Below are 5,486 nucleotides of genomic sequence, written 5' to 3' on the forward strand. Positions count from 1 at the left end.
TATCTCTTTCCCCTTGAACGAACGGTAAACGCGCCCAGCGGGGGAGGGGGGGGAGGTGTGGGGGGGGGTCATTATGAAGAAGGCGTTTTATTCTGCTTCTATGGGATGAACGTATGTAATGCATGTTGAATGCTACAGATCACCGCCAACAGATGTATCGGCCTTCTTTTTAAAGAGCTCATTATACAGGAATTATATGGGGAGAAATGAAAAAAAAAAGAAGAACCAATCAGAAAACGGCTTGCTTAAAGCAGAACTCCGGCCGTCTCCTTCGGTCTTGCACAGTTGGACCCAGGGGCGGACTGACCATTTGGAAACTCGGGCGCTGCCCGAGGGCCCGGGGGCAGTAGGGGGCCCCTTGAGATGCCCCTGATACCTTTTTCATAGGCTTTTTTGAGTTTGGGCAAGGACACAGGGGCCCCCATGATCCCCTATTGCCCGGGGGCCCCATGAGTTGTCAGTCCGCCCCTTGTTGGACCGGCTCCTCTGCTGGACTGAAACGGCTCACTCTGATTTCGCTGCACACTGCGAGCTCCTGACCAAGTGCATTAGAAGCTGCAGCAATTATACTCTGCTTCCTCTTCAGGTCGTATAAATCTTGAGCCTTTTACTAAAGATTTCTATGGAGAGGAACAATCATGAGTTCCAGAGAGTTTTTGATGTCCGGCTTATGTGGGCTAAAAAAAAAATAAAGAAAAAGAAAAAAAAGAAGAAGCTGCAGCAAGTCAGATAGAGCTCCGCTTCCTCTCCTGGCTGGAGGATCTCCAGCATCATCTAGCGCTTTCCTCCCCTGCCTGTCTATCCATGGCTTGCCCCTTTAACCACTTGCCATCCGGCCACTGTATATAAACGGCAGGACGGTGGCAGTCCAGGGGCGGGTTGCCGTTCATAAATGGCTCCCTGGGAGCGCGCAGCACCGCGATCCAGTGCCCGCTGTGTCCTCCGGACACAGTCGAACACCAATCGTCATGTGTGAGGTCCCAATCATGTGATCACTGATTGGCCAATCAGTGATCAGATGCAGAGTGGTAAGCAAGATGTCACTTGTGACATCATTGCTTACTATGTGTGAAATCTGTGAATGATCACAGAGATCACATGGTACAGGGCTATTCACAACAGCCTTGTACCATGTGACCAATCACAGCTCACACAGTATTTCTCAATGGCTGCAGGAATGCAGCCAGAGAGAAGGAGAAATGATTGCTTTTACAGCCTTTATGGGTGTAAAAACAATCAGTGTAAAAAAAAAAAAAAAAAATCTTCATCACCCCCCACAAGTAATACAGTGTCATCATGGTGACACTGTACTGCTAGGGTGACAGTATATTAAAAAAAAAACATAAATAATAATATAAAAAAATAAATTAAAAATTGAAAAAAAGTTTTAAAAATTATAATTTTTGGTTATAAACTAATTTGGGTTATTTTTTTTTACTAATAACTGAATAAATTTTGGCCAAGATTTATGAAAAAATTTTATTTATTTGCAAAATTTTATAAGAAAAACACTTTTTTCAAAATGTTTGGACTTTTTCATTTATATAGCAAAAAAAAAATCCCAGTGGTGAATAAATACCACCAAAATAAAGCTTTATCTGTCTCAAAAAATGCTAACAAATTCATACGGGTACAGTGTTGCATGACCGCGCAATTCAAGTCATTCAAAGTATGACAGTGATGAAAACTGAAAATTGGCCTGGACAGGAAGGGGGTGAAAGTGTCCAGACTGGAAGGGGGGGAAAGTGTCCGGACTGGAAGGGGGTGAAAGTGTCCGGACTGGAAGGGGGGGAAAGTGTCCGGTCTGGAAGGGGGGGAAAGTGTCCGGACTGGAAGGGGGATGAAAGTGTCCGGACTGGAAGGGGGGGAAAGTGTCCAGACTGGAAGGGGGTGAAAGTGTCCGGACGGGAAGGGGGGGAAAGTGTCCGGACTGGAAGGGGGGTGAAAGTGTCCGGACTAGAAGGGGGTGAAAGTGTCCGGACTGGAAGGGGGTGAAAGTGTCCGGACGGGAAGGGGGTGAAAGTGTCCGGACTAGAAAGGGGTGATAGTGTCCGAACGGGAAGGGGGTGAAAGTGTCCGGACTGGAAGGGGGTGAAAGTGTCCGGACGGGAAGGGGGTGAAAGTGTCCGGACTAGAAGGGGGTGAAAGTGTCCGGACGGGAAGGGGGTGAAAGTGTCCGGACTGGAAGGGGGTGAAAGTGTCCGGACTGGAAGGGGGGGAAAGTGTCCGGACTGGAAGGGGGTGAAAGTGTCCGGACTGGAAGGGGGGAAAGTGTCCGGACTGGAAGGGGGGGAAAGTGTCCGGACTGGAAGGGGGTGAAAGTGTCCGGACTGGAAGGGGGGAAAGTGTCCGGACTGGAAGGGGGGGGAAGTGTCCGGACTGGAAGGGGGTGAAAGTGTCCGGACTGGAAGGGGGGAAAGTGTCCGGACTGGAAGGGGGGGAAAGTGTCCGGACTGGAAGGGGGTGAAAGTGTCCGGACTGGAAGGGGGGAAAGTGTCCGGACTGGAAGGGGGGGAAAGTGTCCGGACTGGAAGGGGGTGAAAGTGTCCGGACTAGAAGGGGGTGAAAGTGTCCGGATGGGAAGGGGGTGAAAGTGTCCGGGCTGGAAGGGGGTGAAAGTGTCCGGACTGGAAGGGGGGGAAAGTGTCCGGACTGGAAGGGGGGGAAAGTGTCCGGACTGGAAGTGGTTAAGGTAAAAAGCCTTTAAAACCACCACTTTAAAAAATATCTAATTGGAAGAAATAGAGGGGGGACCAGACAGGGAGAGGATGTTAGGTTTAGGGTGAAGGTCCGCTTTAAGATGCATAGCAGAAACCGACCATTAATTTTTTTGTAAAATATCCCAGTCTCAGACTACTTACAGTGATGCTTTAAATAGATTATCGGGAACATCTAAGTTACGAGAGTTGAGGAAGACACGTTGAAATATCTGCTATCGTACTCGGGGATCCCGCCGTTCCCGGGGGTCTTTATAACCTCTCCACCTTCCTTCACAGACTAGCTGAATGGTAAATGGGTTACATCAGGCCAGGAGATCAATGGCTCTACTTTGTTTGCGGTTCTAGACAAGCTTGTCGAAGGCGCTTTGCCGAAGCCCAAGAAGCTTTATTGATCCTGCTACGAACACCTACGAGGTGGCCGGGAGGCCAATGAAGATGTGTGGATGGAATTGGACTGCGCTGGATTGCTCTGTTCCCTAGTGACGGCCGAAGTTTACAGAGTTGCCCAAATTAATTTTTGGTTTTATTTGGCCAAAAACAAAGTATCCTGAAAATCGAGCCGTGTAATTGGCCTGTTATTGCTGCCTTGTACTTTCAGATACGCTTAAGGTTGGTTCCGCTCTGTTTGATAGCTCAGATTGCTGTTCCTTTTGTTCTCCAACAATAAGGGGGTCTGTTTGGCTGCAGGCAGACAATAAAAGCAGTTCTTTCTTCGGATGTAAGATATCAGGGAGGCCCAGAGTAAAAGAAAAGAAGAAAATATGAATGAAGGGTTGGCATGATGGGTTAAAGGGGGTTGGGAGAGGAGAGTCCTATTAGTTGATGGGGGAGTTCTAAGTGGTGTTTAAGGAGGGAGCGGGTGGAGCCACAAGGGGTGGTCTGATGGGGTGTGGCAGGGGGGCTTCAGTCAGAAGCAGGGGCGGACTGACCATTCGAGCACTCGGGCACTGCCCGAGAGCCCGGGGTCAGTAGGGGGCCCCATGAAATGCCCCTGGTACCTTTTTGTAGGCTTTTTTGGGTGTGCTTTGAGTGTGGGCAAAGACACAGGGGCCCCATAATCCCCTATTGCCCAGGGGCCCCATGAGCTATCAGTCCGCCCCTGGTCAGAAGGAAGATTAGCCAAGGAAAACTTCCCTCCTGCCGACCCGTTGTTTCATGGTTTGCTATGGTGGTGGTTGTGCCGGTTGGTGCTGACGGGCAAGGGTGCAAGGTCCTCCTAGGTTACTGTGGGCACACTACTGTGTAGGGACCAGTCTGAGGTACGGCTTCCAGTTGTTCTAATGGGGGTATCTGCGGTGGTTGTCTCCGAGTCGGTGGTGTTGCGGCTGGAGGCCTATATTAATCAGGACGCAGGTATTTTCTTTTCTTGATGCCTATTGGGACCTTGAAGTTTATGTTATTCTGTGTTTACTTAATTTAAATTTTATTTATTGATGGTTGTAATAAAAGAACGTTTGGGCCATTAACTCCAGCTTGTTGTCTGAGTGGTTACTTACGGTAAGAGGGGGAAGGTAATGGTCAGAGGGGACTGGGAACAAACCATCTTTAGTCCCCTGGTCATATCCACGGGCTAGCTTACAAATCCAGGTGCTCCTCAATGGCCAGAAGATGGACTACATATGGAAACAAGTTGGGGAGTTTCTATAGTCCATCAGTGTCATATGGCTGGATCTAGTAGGAGCTCAGTCACATGGGCATTGGAAGGGTGACCCTGTGATTGAGCTGTGCTTGTACTGCCCCCCCAACTGCTACCTCCTTTAGCTGCAGTGGCAGAGGATGAGGGGTGTACGCATACCATGGTTGCATTGCCTTGCAGCTGCAGAAAGAATTATACCCCCTGTTGCATAGAGTCTACCAAACATGACCCATTCAAGTGGAGACATCTTGCAAGCATTCACAACCACTTGTTTGCTTTGTACTTACAGGGATCAAGGGGTTAAAGAAGGTGGTGAGGAAGTGATTCAATGCCTCCTCACTGCCTGTCAAATGCTTCATGAAGAGTGATTCAAATGGAGATATCTCTTCAGAGATCAAAGCTAGTGTGAACGAGCCTCAAGGGCAATGCTCAGGGCCCAGTGCCGCCTAGCTGAGGTCCCTCTTTAGTTTGTATTACTGTGTTCTGTTCCCCAAAGGGCAGAGTGCATGTAGGACTTTGTCCCATCTTCCTATGTGCTCTCCATGGTTAGCTATGAGGTTGGGCCGAGAAAACCCCTCTCCCCCCCCCCCCCGGCCATCCGACAATGCAATTAGCAAGGAGACTTTAATAGATGGCACTTTTATCTGTCTCCAAGCACTTTCCCAAGACAAGCGTCTCATGAGAAATGCAGGGCGGCTTGGCAGCTAAAATATTCCAGGCAAGCGGGCAAGTACTTGAAGATGGAGAATAGTGATGTTTGCCAAAGCAGTCTCCTTGCTAGCTACGTTGCTGGGCGGCCATGGAGGGAGGAGGGGCAACCTGTGTGACCTCACAGGTAGTCTTAGGAACATAGGGTAAAGTGCTAGTGGTGTATTTTGGTTTTGTGCTGCACTAGGCAAGCCTAAAATCACCCCCCTCTCCCCGATCTTCTGTAAATTTATCCTACCCCTTTCCTGTTTAAGATCCACCCCTTCAGGACAGGATAAGATGGGGGCAGTGTGATTGGGGGGTAGCTTGACAGGAGGGGGGCAGCGTGACGGGGGGCTGTGGGATAGTAGGGGAGCAGAGGGACAGGTGGAGGGCAGCGGGAAAGGAGGGGAGCAGCGTGAAGATTGGCATGGGACAGGAGA

General features: G+C 49.6%; 1 non-coding gene across 1 annotated transcript; it reads left to right on the forward strand.

Moving 5' to 3' along the window:
* The first annotated feature begins 566 nt into the window (after positions 1-566).
* Positions 567-680, forward strand: LOC149433071 (U5 spliceosomal RNA). The gene has a single exon (XR_016308883.1). It is a non-coding gene; the product is annotated as a U5 spliceosomal RNA (small nuclear RNA).
* The last annotated feature ends 4,806 nt before the right edge of the window (positions 681-5,486 follow it).

Source organism: Staurois parvus, unplaced genomic scaffold (genome assembly GCF_062004578.1).
Source record: "Staurois parvus isolate SC_StPar_1 unplaced genomic scaffold, SC_StPar_1.0 ptg001992l, whole genome shotgun sequence".
Lineage (NCBI taxonomy): Eukaryota > Metazoa > Chordata > Amphibia > Anura > Ranidae > Staurois > Staurois parvus.